The 15,052-nt window shown below is 47.6% G+C and overlaps 1 non-coding gene across 1 annotated transcript; it reads right to left on the bottom strand.

Moving 5' to 3' along the window:
• Positions 1 to 14,004: 14,004 nt before the first annotated feature.
• On the bottom strand, positions 14,005 to 14,077 carry TRNAR-CCU (transfer RNA arginine (anticodon CCU)). The gene has a single exon. It is a non-coding gene; the product is annotated as a tRNA-Arg (tRNA).
• Positions 14,078 to 15,052: the final 975 nt, after the last annotated feature.

The following is a 15,052-nucleotide window of genomic DNA, read 5'->3' as shown; positions in this document are numbered from 1 at the left end:
ATAGCTTTGTGCAATAAGTTTTTTTCTTTGATGTACCTCTGGGAAAATAAAGTTGAGTTGATGCAGTAGAGCAGCAGTAATGGTTTCTGCAGTGGAGTTTTTTAAATGAGTGAAACCATAGAACCGCTCCACAACATTATAGCCTTTGTCCAGGTACCGAAAGACTAATACGGACTGCGTTTGTGTGGCCACATCAGTGGTGTCATCAGCCTGAATAGCCACAAAGTCTGTGTTTTGCAACTCTTGGACAATATGGCTTCTCTTAATTTCTAGCATACACTCCAGGAGTTCATTTTGTATCGTTTTAAAGGTGCCCTTAAAGACTGTAGCACTTGCTAAATGAGATTCCATTTCCTTGTCTATGCTTGCTACTAAATCTACAAGACCCATGAATATTCCAGGATTTGTGGACCCTTCCGATTCATCATGGCCTCGCAATGCCAGTTCGAAAGCACCACAGAAACGAATGCAATCAATTATTTTCGATAGTATGTGTCTATTTCTATCAACTGTTTGATTGTGTTTCTGTATTGTTTGTCGATATGCATCGCTGATGTGCTGCTCAATCGGTGCGTCTCCTAACATTCCCAGTCTCGTCACGTTTTCCATATGCTTTTTTGAGTGTGCATGCTTCTTTATTTTTTCAGACAGATGCTTCAAGTCCAACACGCCTTCTTTTGTCCAAGTAAAGTCACCATTAAACAGCAAGCAGGGGAAGCAGAACAGTCTGTTTTTTGAAGGGCACCCTGTAAGCCAATCAGCTTTTGTGTACCAGGTTTTGGAGAATGTACGATTGTAACATTTTCCTCTGTCCTTGGTAACTTGTTGGAGTTGAAGGTCAGGCTGATGAGGTCCTAACCTCTTTATCTGTAGTTTATCTTCTAGTGGGCGTGCATGGAATGACCGTGTAATTAACTGTTGTACCGTATTCATCTTGCTGATGCTGTCCGTACCAATATGAAAGAAGCCTGTCAATAGTCAAAGTACAACGTATAAGATTTGGTGCAATAATATCAAATGTCAGTACAAATACATATATCTTGTGCATGACAGCAAGTGATATAGCTCCAACAGCTCATGTTAATGGCCAGCCAGGGGTGGCATAATACATGCTCCAGCCCCTGGTAGGCCTTGGGTGCACCTATGCCCTAGGTACCTATGGTACACTATACAGGGACTCACAAGAGTGACCCAATACCCAATTGGCAAATGCACCTAAAGTACATTGTGTGAATTTAGAGAGAGAACAGCTGTGCTGTGGGTCTGATTAGCAGGCCCACAGCCTTTCTAAGTCATAAACCAGAAAAGCAAAAAGCAAAGAAATGGGGTAACCATAGGAAAGCAGACCCTACTCTCCTACATAACGCTCCCCTTTGGACAACAGGATAGGGAAAAAAATACAGCCTGACTGCCTGCTTCCTCTGTGTGCCATAGTGGCACTGAAACAGACACAGTTTGAATTGAGGGCCTTTAACAAGGCAAGGATAGATAGTGCATTTAACAACCGTTATTGCCCAAAGCACAGGGCTAAGGGCAGGCTCAGTATTACTAAATTCCATCCAGTCAGGGTACAATGTTCAGAATGTGCACCCACCCCAACCACCATGTAGAGTGAGTGACCACAAACATAGCCCTATCTCAAAGCTACAAAAAAGTATCATCAGTTTCCTTACCTTGATGAAAGAGCAACAAGGAGGTTGGGCCTCTTCTTCTTTCTTCTCCAAAAATTGCCCAAAAAGTTGGGTAAAGGTTCAGGTTGTCAGGCTTTACCAGGTGCTGGAAATAAAAATATAACAACTTATTTTTGAGACATTAGGTTAATCAAACAAAGACTGGGGGGGGGGACATAACAGTACAATTTTAACCTTTAAATTTTAAGGATGCAGTTCAGAGGTCTTTACTGCCACGAGCAGAATACTGGTCAGAGCAATTCGACAACTAAGCTCCTGTTCAGAATTCAGGGCTCCTGCAGAGATATGGACAAAGGCGGCTGGAAAAACGGATATCCTGTATGTTGGTTTAGAGGCATCCAATCAGCTGATGGCACCCCTCTTTACCTACTTTCTTTCTCAATGTACAATCTATCGAGCAGTGTACAGTTGAAACATGAATTAAACATGATATCAGCACTGTCCGATGTTTAAATGTTCATAGAACAAATATCTTGCAGAAAAAAATAAAGCGCAATATTTCCAGTCGCCATTTGCAGAAATCCTGAAAACTTTGCATTTCGGATCAAAAATGTAAATTAATTCGAATAGTTGAGATCTGACTACATGTCACTCACTTTCTTCTCCACATACAACGAACTGACACCTTATAATTAAGGACACCTCATAACCATGCATGATGAATTTTAACTACACAGTTTCCAATTAAAATGACAAAATACATGATTGCATTTCTCTTTCTTTCATCGACTGTTCTATTGTCTTAAACTGCATAATGATGAATAACTCAAAATAGATTCATAGAACAGTTTTATTGTATTTACCTTTTGTTTCAAACATGAACTATTTTTCACAATTTATGTTCTGCATTTAGGTCTGTCTGTACGTATGAAATAATGTCTTTGAGAGAACGTTAAGGTGAAAATAGTGTACAAATGGTGTAGTAGGGTACAGGGATCCGGTGGACATGAATACATACAAAGTGGCTGGTCAGTGATAATTAGTGATGGAAAATTCTTTCTTCTTACAAATAAGTTGACATTCGTCACTCGAGTCAACTAAAATGACACAAACCTTACCTCAGTAAAACAGATGTGGTTGTTACTGTCTGGACCAGTAACTCATCATGGGACCCTGACCCAGTCTGTCCGACCTGTCGCACTCACCCAATCACCTCAACATGGCATCAAAAAGGGGGTAACATTGATAGAAATCACCTTGACTAATGCAGATGTCTAGCCAAACCTGTTAACAAAGATAGAGTAGCAATCGGAATGGTGGTACAATAGCTTTTTCCTTTCAACAAGGACCACCCCCAGACCTCATCCTTACAGTGTGGAAGTAACTCAGTTTGGTGCCAGAAGTACATAGGCAGAGTGTAGGGAAGCAAAGGTCAAGTCCCGAGCAAACTATCTTTCTGTCAATATATCTGACCATGGAGTGTGGGTAAAGGTAGTCCACCAAAATTACAGCAGGCACGTTTTGCAGCGTCCTGTTAGACAGGGAATGCAATGGACGGGAAGGTTTCTTTGTCATCAGGCAGGCTGGATCTCAGAATTGTAAATTATTCGTGCCCATGTGCAAAGGCTTACCACAATGTGAAAGTGGTTGGTGCTTTGAAATTCTTTGTTAGATAATAATGCTGTACCTCAAATGGCCATTCATGTGTATGACTGGCCTAGGAACTGTGTAAACTCAGCTTGTCTGCTGGAGCTGTATAAGACTACTAGGAAGGTGCTTCTATAAAACTTGGATTAACTAGGCATCTCTTTGCAAGGATAGATACTGGTAGTGCATAAAATGAAGGGGATCCTTCTAGATCCTGGTCTAGGATCCGGCCGACGCAGTGAAATATGCAGAAATTTTGTCTTGGTGTAAATTTCTGATATCAGGACACAATTCAGTAGCACATGCACGTTGTCTGCATTCTGTTTGAAACAGCAATGTGCAAGCAGTGAGGGGGGCTTTCTTATTGTCACTTACAGTGCGAGTGTGCGACAGGTCGGACAGCCAGGTCAGGGTGTAAACACAGAACAGTAGCTTTAGGAGGAAGTATGCTCCATTGTGGCTGCCTTGTCTACACTAAAAGTGCATTTATATGATGTTTATCTATAAGAGATTGCTATCAAAAAGGCACTTAACATTGTGCCAACGTTTTAATAATGATGACGTTGCCGCTATATGCAGATAGTTAATAAACTAAGGACGTAGTGATCTTTATCAATGTTTTTATGTGGACCAACCGTGCACTCTTTCCTGTGTTTTCGGACTGTGAAAGGTAATCGATGATAGCACAACCTTTTAAACAGGTTTACAGCTCGCCATCTTTGCTACCACATAACTCAGCACCGGCGCAGCCTACTTCCAAGGATGTGGCGGCGTGGCCAGAAGTCTATCAGGAAGCGCTAGCCAATTGACAGCAGGGTGGACGTTTGTAAAATGTTTCTAAATTGAGATAATTTAAAACCCTTCAAACACATGTCCTGGTAAATTAATCTGAAATTCCAAGGAAAACCAAATCAATCAGTTATGAAATATTATTCCAGTGCTTGTTACGCTTCACTAATATTTGGACTCAGTCAAATCTATCCACTTTCCATGTACGAGCTGCTTTGCTGGGTTTTGGACGCTGTGTGAGTTAAAACAATATCAAAGCCATTTGAAAAGACACACCAATAAAACAGGAAACAAGTGATCTTTCGCCAAAGTTACTAAACTGCTTGCCATGTAAGGAAGCACTTAACAAACTGACTCACTTTCAAAGCACCCGGGCCAAGGGCTCGTTCCTTGGTAAAGTACCTTCCAGGTCCCAGCTCAGCGCTTCCCCGTGCATGTGCATAAAAGCCCTTCACTGAGCAAACTGGGGGTCTCTGCTCTCCAACGCATTTTAGCATATGCGAAGTAGAACCTCAGGACTACTAAACATTCTTACAAAAGCTGTTCGCAAACTTGCAGGCGGGGATCTCTGCCTACGCTCCTTCTATATCTTACGCGCGTAGTTCTGACAAATGCAGAGAACTTCGAACACAGGGATATATGTTTTCAGTGTAAATGTGCGAGGGGCAGGAGGGAGTGAGAGGAACATTTGGAATATCTACTGCTAGTGACGTAGCAAGGAAGCAGTTGCATCAAGTTGAATACAGAAATAGGAAAAGCAACAGTGACAAGAAAAAAACATATGCACTGAAAAGCAAACAGAAGTAGCAAAGAAAGTAGTTTCCGTTTTGAACCGCTTTACATATTCCGAACTCAGACACAGATTTGCACAATGGTTTATGGACGGAAAATGGATTCCATATTAATGAGACATTATGTTTGCCGTCTTCCCCCAGGCACATTTAAGGCGCAGAATTTAAGGCTCCATAGGAGTATTTATGGCCCGTTTACCCTTAAAACTGCATAAAATGCGGGGCTTTGGCCCACCAGCACAAAAACTAATTGTTTTTTTTAGTCTGTTACACACAGACAAGCCAGCTAATTGATAAAGTGGGCAGGCCCATTCCCCAGCATATTTACTTCTGTGGTTGGAAGCAAAATGTGTACGATAATACACCAAACCAATGCATGAAGAGGGCTTAACTGTAAAAACTGCATTAACAACAAGTAGTAGACAGTAATAAAAACGTTACGTTACTCACATTATAGGGGGAGTCAGTCACACGCTCATCGACTGGTCTGGAGGAAATCAGTTCACTTCTAGAACCTTCTGCGCGAAGTCACGTCACTGTCTGCAATGGCCAATCACCTCAACATGGCTTGATATAGCCATATGTGATTGGCCAACTGCACAGAGCAGCAAACACCCACGCGCGGCACCATGATCCTGCTGTCTTAGCCAATCCTGGCGCAGGCTTAACAGCGCCACTGCGCCAAGCAGCGCCAGGATTGGGCTACGAGCAGGAGAAAATCTGTCCTGGTTGAGACCGGGGCCCGGGTCCCTACCATTTGTCTCTCAGTGCTACAGGGGGGGGGGGGGGCAGGTCTACTGGGTACTACGCATGCGCAGGCCAGTCTCAATTATGAGTACTCCTGCCTGTTGCATGCGTAGTCACCCCGACCCCGCTGCAGCTGCTTACGCTCTCTGGCCTGCCTGTGCGCTGTCACTCACAGTGACTCACTCTCTCTGCCGCAGCCCCGCCCGCCCACTTCCCATAGGCAATGCCCGATTCTGTCGGGTTCGTCCCGGCCCTGTAGCGCTAAGTCAGTGCGCTCGGATTTGTTTTGACAAAGTTGACTTTACTTTGTGTTGGCACCAGTGGCGGTCGTCCATGGCTAGTGGGGCGCTGCCCCAACGCCCCCAATGGACGCACCGCCACTGAATACAGGGCTGAGAAAGGTTTAAGTTGTCGTTTTTGGCACATGAAGAAGCTAATATATGTGTATGTGGTCATTCAGGTACACTGTTGAACTTGGTGCTGGAAATCAGTGTTCGAGGCTCGGAGTTGCGTCCACATCCTGTTATTGTAGAGTAATTACGTAATGTTTTAATTCTGTAGGACATACTGTGTAAACTGTACACCCCACAGAACAGTAACCCACCGAGCATGATGGTAATGGAAGCATACAAAATATATCTTATAGTAGTCAGGGCTGGTCAGGGTTTTATTGCACTGGGTATTTCTCCGCAACACTGCTATCTGAGGGGCGGTGCTGATGCAGAATAGAACAAGCTGCCTTTGATGCAGACTGTGGTTACCGCACAGGACAGCAGGTAATAGTGGGGGGAGTGAGTGTCACAGAGATATGTTATCTAACTTCCTGAGCCAGAAGCCTGCCTTATAAGTAAACGTACAACGCCTGAGCTAAGCTCAGCATTGCAGTCACTGTCTGCAGTCTGCACAATGTTGAGTTCATTGTCAGTGAGGCTGGCTCAGGCTCCACGCTGGGGCCTCTTACACATTCTAGTGCACTTCTATTTCTGGTGCTTTGCAGCAGTTTTAAGATATTCTTAGAGTTTCTCCTTGCACAGATGGGTATATTTCCAGATATGTTTATGTTTCCCTCATCTTCATTGCTTGATTTTCCTCGCAAGAAAGTGTCACTCATAGCCGTTGAATGTCACTCATAATTACACTGACATTATAAAAATGTCACACATAAGCTATCTGAAACCTTGGCAGCTATGTACCCTGTCGCGGTTCTCTGGTGAAACCGCACCGGTGTTAAAATAGCACAGACCCTGTGTGCACAAAGTGCAAAGACTCCCTCACACCTGCACGGCACTGATTGGATGACGCCCCTCCCTGCTCAATGCACTCTACACTCCCAGCGCGGGGGTAAGTGTCCTGCATGTGAGAAGGAGTCTCTGCTCACACGTTTTGGCCCATATGTGATGCTAACAGCTGGGCTTCAGAGGGCTTCATCAGGGCGAGCAGGGGCTGCACAGGGCCCCCAGGGCCGGGCTGGGGAACCAAACGCAGCTCTGGAAAAACATGCGGAAACCAACCCTGCTCCTTGTGCTCTTTCTCAAAATGTATGAAAGAACGTTTCTATCATAATTTGTATTAAAACGACTCTGGTGGGACTCGAACCCACAACCTTTGATACCTCCACGGCCAGCCTAGAAGTCCAACGCGCTATCCATTGCGCCACAGAGCCACCTGTTGCATCATCGACCCAGGATTATAATTGAAATGTATCAAACAGTCTCTTTCGTCTGTGATCACTTGTACATAAGTGGCAACCGTGAATAGTTGGTGCTCATGCATTTTGAGGCCCGAGACAGAGGAGGACGGCGCTCGCTCCCCTTAGGGTCTCAGGGACGTGTGAGGTATTTTGGGCCGAGTTATATTTACCTCTCGCTGGAAGCTTTTCACCGCTGGGCGATTATAGTGTTTGTTTCTTCTAAGGTGATATGAACGCACCTTACATGTCTCATGATGTTGACCCCGCCCCTTAAACCCACGTACATCCAGACTCCCCGGGGCCCACATGGGGTCCGCTCCTGCCCCTGCTTCAGGGGAGTCCCGGGGTGTGGGTAAAGTCACCCCGGAGCCTCCTCCTGCGCCCTCTCCTGGGTGTAAGTTCCGAGAGTGAAATATTAAATATCACATCATGAATTCACGGTACTGATCCGTAATATACAAGGATCACGTGACACATCTTTCTGCTGGATTCACTTGAGCTCTGATTGGGAAAAACAGAACAATTTGGTGGCTTTTAATTTCGTCTTCTTTAAACACATGAAAGGAAAGCCTCATACACGCCTCTTCTGTTCTGAGACGGTGATAAACCAGGCTCGATTCTTAACTTGAATCCGACCCAACATTAACAAGTTGTTAAATAAACGGGGACGCGTTTGTTTTCAGGTTGATTGAAGTTATAGAAAGGGAGTGACTAAATGTCCTGCACCACTTACCCATAGGAACACTTTCATTTTTAAAGACCTATTTCATCAAACCTATGAAAATTTGAAAAAGTTGCCTCAAAATTCTGTATCATTACCTCCTCGTCCTGTCTTCCTCGCCACAGTATTATACATATGAGCCTCCGGCTCCACACAGAACTCCAAGTAAATAAAATGAGCAGCGCTCTAGTCTCCCCTCCCTCCTCCAATAGGGCCCCAGAGGCTTCATCCAATCCTATAAAAGGATACATACCCACCAGCCCAGCCTGTTCTTTTTTTCTGCACTTCTCCGAGTGCTGTGATTTCCCTGCTGGTCAGGTGAGTGGGTCGGGGTTCCTGCTTTAGCGGTTCCCCTTGCCCTGTGGTATCTAGTTGGGGGAAGTTTGTTGGTGTTTGCATGCTTTCGTTTGTCATTTCATTGGGCTTCGTTTTGCTGTTTGTCTTGTTTCCCCCTTCTTCTGCCTGGATGCCTCGCGTCCTGCTTCAGCGGACTGGCGTGGCTTCTCTGTCTGCGGCTGGTTTTGGTTTTATTTGGGCGGGACGCCTTGTGTCCTGTGTGCCGTTTTTTTGTTCCCGGCCGCGCGTCCTGCTGAGCGGACGTTGCACGGCCGGGTGCGTGTTCTCTGGGAGCCGGGTGCTTCAGTTGAATTTTACCGGTCTGCGGGCTTACCTGGTGCCGGTCTCCGCGCCGGCGTGTTTCTTGCCTCTTCGTGTTTCCTGCGGAGCGGGAGGCGCATTCAGGGGTTCGTTGGGCTCGGCGCGCTGCAGTCTGTGCCTCTTTCTACTGCGGCGCGCGGCTCTTCCGGCTGCTTTTGTGGCCTTCGGCTTCAGTCCGGGTGGAGTTTGTTGGGTTGCTTGGCAACCTGGGGTCCTACTTTACCAGGCCTGTTCTTCGTTTTGCCTGTGTTTGTTTTTTCTTACACGTGGCTGGCTGTCATGGATCTTTCGTCTGGCCTGGGTGATCCTGAACCTTTGGACGTGGCTTCCAGTTCGGGGGTGCATGTTCCCTCTATGGCGCTTTTGCAGCAGATGATAAATACTGCTGTTTCTGCTGCTTTGCAAGGTCATGTTCCTGACCCTCCTCCTAAGAAGGCGAGGGTTGATGGCGCTGCTGCTGATGCTGATTCTGAGAATGAGGAGGCGGTTGATGTCAGGGGTCGCTTTGTGCAGGGTGCCGACCTGAAGGAGGTGCTGGGTCACATTCGCGAAAACTTGGTGTTCCCTGCTTCTGTGGTGCCTCTGGAAGACGATCTGTTCTCGCAATATCGTCGTCCCGAGCCTGATTCTTTGCCTCTCCATTCCTCTGTATTGCAGGTCCTGGAGAATGAATGGAAGGATGTAGACAAAGGTTCCTTTCCTCGTTTCTTGAGTAAGAGGTACCCTCTTCAGGATTTTGCGGTGAAATACCCTGCTTCCGTGAAGGTTGACTCCTTGTTGGCGAGCATGTCTTCGCATGGGTCCGTTGTCTCGGAGGACTCTTCTCCTGCTGACCCGGTTGACCGTAAGGTGGATGGTGCTGTGAAACGCACTTTTGCGGCTGCCAATTTTTCTATCAGAGCTGCGGCCTATTCATCTTACACTATCCAGTCCTTGCTCAAGGATTTTCAGTCTCTGTCGGAGTTGTTAGACCAGGGGGAGGATGTGTCTTCTACCCTGGCGATGATGGAGCAGCAGGTTCGTCTGCTGTCTGATGTCTCCTTTGATTCGCTGGGGGCTGCTGCTTCTGCGGCCGGATCCTCTGTGGCTGCGAGGCGTCAGTTGTGGCTCCGTTCCTGGAAGGCTGATGCTGCACAGAAGAACTTGCTCATGAAAATCCCTTTTTCTGGGGTTAAACTTTTTGGTTCATCTCTTGACGACATGGTGAAGAAGACGGCGGAGGACCGTAAACTGCTTGCTCCTGACCGTCCTGGCAGATTCCGTGCCTTTGGTTCCCAGCGGTCTTTTGGTTCCTCGAAGAGGGGTCGGGCTGGTCAGCCCTTTCGTGGACGGGGGCGTGGCCGGGGTGCTCCCTCCTTTGATAAGTCCCGGTTCTCCGGCGCTTCTGCCTCCTCCGCTCCTGCTTCCAAATCGTGACTGGATCGCTCCTGGTGTAGGTCCGGTTGGGGGTCGACTCACTTGCTTCCTGGACTCTTGGCGCGAGACTGTGTCGGACAAATGGGTGCTTCAGGTGATCTCGGAGGGTTTGCGCATTGGATTTGCCCGGACGCCCCCAGACTGTTTCAGGGCCACTCCTTGTCCCAGGGATCCTGTGAAACGTTTGGCGCTTTTGGACGGCATTGCTTCCCTGGTGGTCAAGAGGGCGATCGTTCCTGTGCCCAGCGACCAATTGGGAAGAGGGGTGTACTCAATTCTTTTCCTGGTGTCCAAGCGCACAGGGGATCTTCGACCGGTGATGGACCTGAAGTGGGTGAATACTTTCATCCCTCACCAGGGGTTCAAGATGGTTTCCCTTCCTTTGATCCTTCCTCTGATATCTCAGGGGGATTTCCTTGCATCGTTAGACCTGAAGGATGCTTACCTGCATGTTCCTCTTCATCCGGACTTTCAGAAGTTTTTCCGGTTTTGTGTGCAGGGTCGTCATTACCAATTCCAGGTATTGCCTTTTGGGCTCTGCTCTGCTCCCCGGATCTTTACTAAGATTCTGGCTCCTCTTGTTGGACATTTGCATGGAGAGGGGGTTAGTGTTTTTCCTTATCTGGACGACATTCTAATTTCTGCTTCTTCTCTTCCTAAGGCGGAGTTGCATGTCCAGAAGGTGTGCCATGTCCTGACGCATCATGGGTTCCTCGTGAATGTGCCGAAGTCCTCCCTGGTTCCTGCACAAGAGTTGACTTTCATTGGGGCTCTGTTCAAGACTCTGTTGGGGATGGTGTTCCTGCCCCCTCCCCGTGTTTTGTCCCTGATGTCTGCTGTTCGTTCCCTGTTGGTGGGGGTTTCTCATCCTGTGAGCCTGTGGTTGCGAGTTCAGGGTCTGATGTCGGCTTCGTTGTTGACGGTGCCGTGGGCTCGCCTCCATATGTACCCGGTGGTGTCCCACATTTTATCGCATTGGGACCCCTGTTCCCTCGATATGGATGTTCTGGTTCCTATGTCGGAGGAGGTTCGGGTGGTCCTGGGTTGGTGGTTGGACGAGGGTCATCTGTCCAAGGGCCGCCCTTTTCTGATTGTGCCCACCCGCGTGGTCACTACCGATGCCAGCCTGCTGGGATGGGGTGCTACTCTGGGGGTTTCGACGACTCAAGGGATTTGGCCTCAGTCGGTTTTGTCATGTTCCTCCAACTACAAGGAACTGAAGGCCGTCCTTCTGGGTCTGTTGGAATTCTCGGATCTTGTTCGGGGTCACCACGTGCAGATCCGGACGGACAATCAGGTTGTGATGTCTTATGTGAACCATCAAGGGGGGTGCAAGGTGCGCTCCCTCAGTTGCCTGGCTCGTCGGATTGGTTCTTGGGCGGAGGTGCATCTGGAGTCCCTGTCTGCCATCTACCTGCCGGGTGCGGAGAACACTGTGGCGGATTGTCTGAGCCGGGTGTTTCCTTCCATGGGCTCCTTGTCTCTCACGAAGTGGGTGTTCAGGAGGTTGCAGATGATGTTTGGTTGTCCGATTGTGGACCTGTTTGCGTCCCGGGACAATGCCCAGACCCGTTGTTTTTGCACGATTATGCCTTGCCGGGACGCCTGGAGGGTGGACGCCCTTTCGTTCCCTTGGCCGGAGGGTCTGCTGTATGCATTTCCCCCTGTTCCCCTGCTTCCAGCGGTGTTACAGAAGATCAGGAGGGAGGGGTCGCTGGTGCTTCTGATTGCGCCTTGTTGGAAGCGTCGCCCTTGGTTTCCCCTTCTGAGGGACTTGGCTGTGTCTCCAGGTTGGCCCTTGCCGTTCGTGCCGTATCCTCTGATGGGTCCTCTTCTTCCTCTGCCTGTGTTCCGTTCCCTGGGTCTGCGGGCCTGGCTCTTGAGAGGGAGTCTCTGATGCGTGAAGGTTGTTCGGTGGCTGTGGCTGGTGTCATTCAACAGTCCCGGAGGCCTTCTACGCTTAAGTCTTACGCCAAGCATTGGGATCATTTTGCTTCTTGGTGTGTTGATCGTGGGCTGACGTTGGATGCTTTGGATCCGGCTCGCATTCTGGACTTTCTGAACGATGGGTTTGTGTTGGGATTGGCCATTTCGACCCTTCGGGCTCAGTGGGCCGCCATTCGGGCATTTCATGTACTGCCTTTGGTTTCCATTTCTCCGTTGGTTGCCCGGCTTTTTAAGTCTCTTTCTTTCCAGCGGCCACGTCCTATCATGTGTCCTCCTCCTTGGGACCTTCCTTTGGTTTTGCGTTCCTTGCAGTTGGCTCCTTTCGAGCCTTTGGAGTCTGTGGACCTGAAGTTTTTGACTCTCAAGGTGGTGTTTCTGGTGGCGATTGCCTCTGCCAGGCGTATGGGGGAGTTGGGTGCTTTCCTTCGTTCTGCCCCGTTTTTGTTGGTTTTGGCGGACCGGGTGGTCTTGCGCCCTCATCCCACTTTTGTTCCTAAAGTGGATTCTTTTTTTCACCGGTCTGCCGAGGTGGTTCTTCCGGTTTTGTGTCCTGATCCCTCCTCGGCTGAGGAGTCGCTTTTGCACCTCTTAGATGTTAGGCGTGCCTTGCTGATTTACATTTCTCGCACTTCTCCCTTCTGTAAGGTTGACTGCTTGTTTGTGAATTATGGTTTGTCGCGTCAGGGTATGAAGCCCTCCCTGTCCACGATCAGTCGGTGGATCAAGGAAGCCATTCTCTTGGCTTATGCTTCGGTATCTGAGGTTCCATCCCTTCCTGTTCAGGGTCGTTCCACCAGGTCGGTGGCTGTTTCCTGGGCTTCTTTCAAAGGGGTGTCTATGGAGGATGTTTGTAGGGCTGCTACGTGGTCCTCTCCGCATACCTTTATGTCCCATTACCGCCTCCAGATTGGGGGTGGGGGTTCTGTTTCGTTTGCCTCCTCTGTTTTGACTGCTGGGGTGCCTTAAGAGGTTGTCCATTTTTTGGGTTGTTATGCCTCTGTATATTAAAATATGTTTTCGCTGCACTGATGGTGTGGTCTGTTTTCCTTACATGAAGCTGATTGCTTTGGTATCGGCTCATATGTATAATACTGTGGCGAGGAAGACAGGACGAGGAGGTAATGCCCCGGTTACTTACCGGTAATCTTCATTACTCCGAGTCCATGTCTTCCTCGCCACAGTATAGTTTCCCTTCCCTCCCGGCCCTGGTGGTGGCTTCATGTCTGCGGCTTGGTTTTTCAGGCTGGGCTGGTGGGTATGTATCCTTTTATAGGATTGGATGAAGCCTCTGGGGCCCTATTGGAGGAGGGAGGGGAGACTAGAGCGCTGCTCTTTTTATTTACTTGGAGTTCTGTGTGGAGCCGGAGGCTCATATGTATAATACTGTGGCGAGGAAGACATGGACTCGGAGTAATGAAGATTACCGGTAAGTAACCGGGGCATTAACACGCAGAACCGTTTCACCTTCGTTTATCGGATTTCTTCAGTGCATTGAGAATAGATTTTTTTAAGTGATATTTTTCTAACATGAATTTAAGAAACATCCATGTTTTCCTTCCTCCCACACTAACAACAATCGCAACAGTAAACTAAGATGCAAGTCATTCGATATACGCGCTCTTTGGGAGGGGGGCTATGTTGCTATTAGTCATGAACCACATTATAGTTTATAAAATCATACCCTGGAGTTGGTTTCGTACAGGCCACATCTTGAACTCATGTACTTCATGGTAATTTTATAAGTGATCATGATGAAAAAAGAGGGAAAGTGAAATAAACAAGTGCTGAGAATCACACAACTTGGTCAAGTGGGGAAGCCAGGATCATGCGTTTTCTGGTGTCATATTGTGCAATTGGGGCCCTAGATGTACCTTTGACTTCCCGTACACCCACCCACCTTATAGTGCTAATGTTGAGAATGAAGATCCAGACAAAACCGGCTAAACTGCAAAATTTTACATCTCTGTCCACCCCAGATGGGACTCGAACCCACAATCCCTGGCTTAGGAGGCCAGTGCCTTATCCATTAGGCCACTGGGGCTGCTCGATAGGCCAGTATACCAGTGGCCTTTAATTCCTTGCTGCATGAATGACATGCTCGACGCAGTTGATGCTCCTACTAAGGTATTAAACAAGTCTATTGTCTATACAATCTTCAAAAACACCCATGCCGTGGTGCTTAAAGTATGAAATGGCGGCGTTTGAGTGAACTGGTTAATCCATCACTTATAAACCATAATGAGCTTCAATTGGATTCACAACCGTCCGCAAAGCATATTTCTTTCACCCCAGAGGACTGTCGACCTTTCAATCCATGTTTAGGCGAAAGACACTCTCTTCTCCATCGGCCACTGTTGCTAGAAACCACCTGTGCAGCGTGGAGTCAGGATTCCTGCCTGGATTATTAAATATATCAGGGGCGCAACTAGGTCTAAATTTCGGGGGGGGCTAACATGGCAAATGAAGGGGCGGGGCTAATGTTAATCAATGGGGCGTGGCTAAAATGGCAGATAATCAGGATCGATTAATGCTCAGGTCAAGCGGAGAAAACGTGGTGAATTCTGCATTTGAAACTGGACAGCAATTAGAGCACACATTTTTGTTAATTTGATGCATTTATATGCTATTGTGTTATGAAAAAGGAACAGAGTGTACTGAATTAAAAGGCCAATTTAATATATTTTACTACAAAGCACTTTAGGAACACAATATAACCAATTTTCACAATGCCATTTCAAAGCGACGGCCCTTTTTCGCCAGTTCGTCAACAATTGCCTCTATAGGAGGACAATGTGCTTGTGAAATGTTTATCATTGCAAGTCCAGAGAGTCGTTCTTACCCCATTGTTGAACGAAGATAGGTTTTCATTCTGCCAAGACAACTGAAGCACCTTTCTGGGGATGCGGTTATCACTGGCAAAGTGGCAAATTATTTTAGCAGGCAGTATATGTTGGGATAGAAGTCAATGTGAGCATGAGTTAAGGTGTCATTTTAAAATATAACAACCCCCAATTAC

Source organism: Lissotriton helveticus, chromosome 1_2, assembly GCF_964261635.1.
Source record: "Lissotriton helveticus chromosome 1_2, aLisHel1.1, whole genome shotgun sequence".
In the NCBI taxonomy this organism is placed as follows: Eukaryota; Metazoa; Chordata; class Amphibia; order Caudata; family Salamandridae; genus Lissotriton; species Lissotriton helveticus.
The sequence above is the reverse complement of the archived record's forward strand: the minus strand, read 5'-3'. Positions and strand labels throughout refer to the sequence as shown.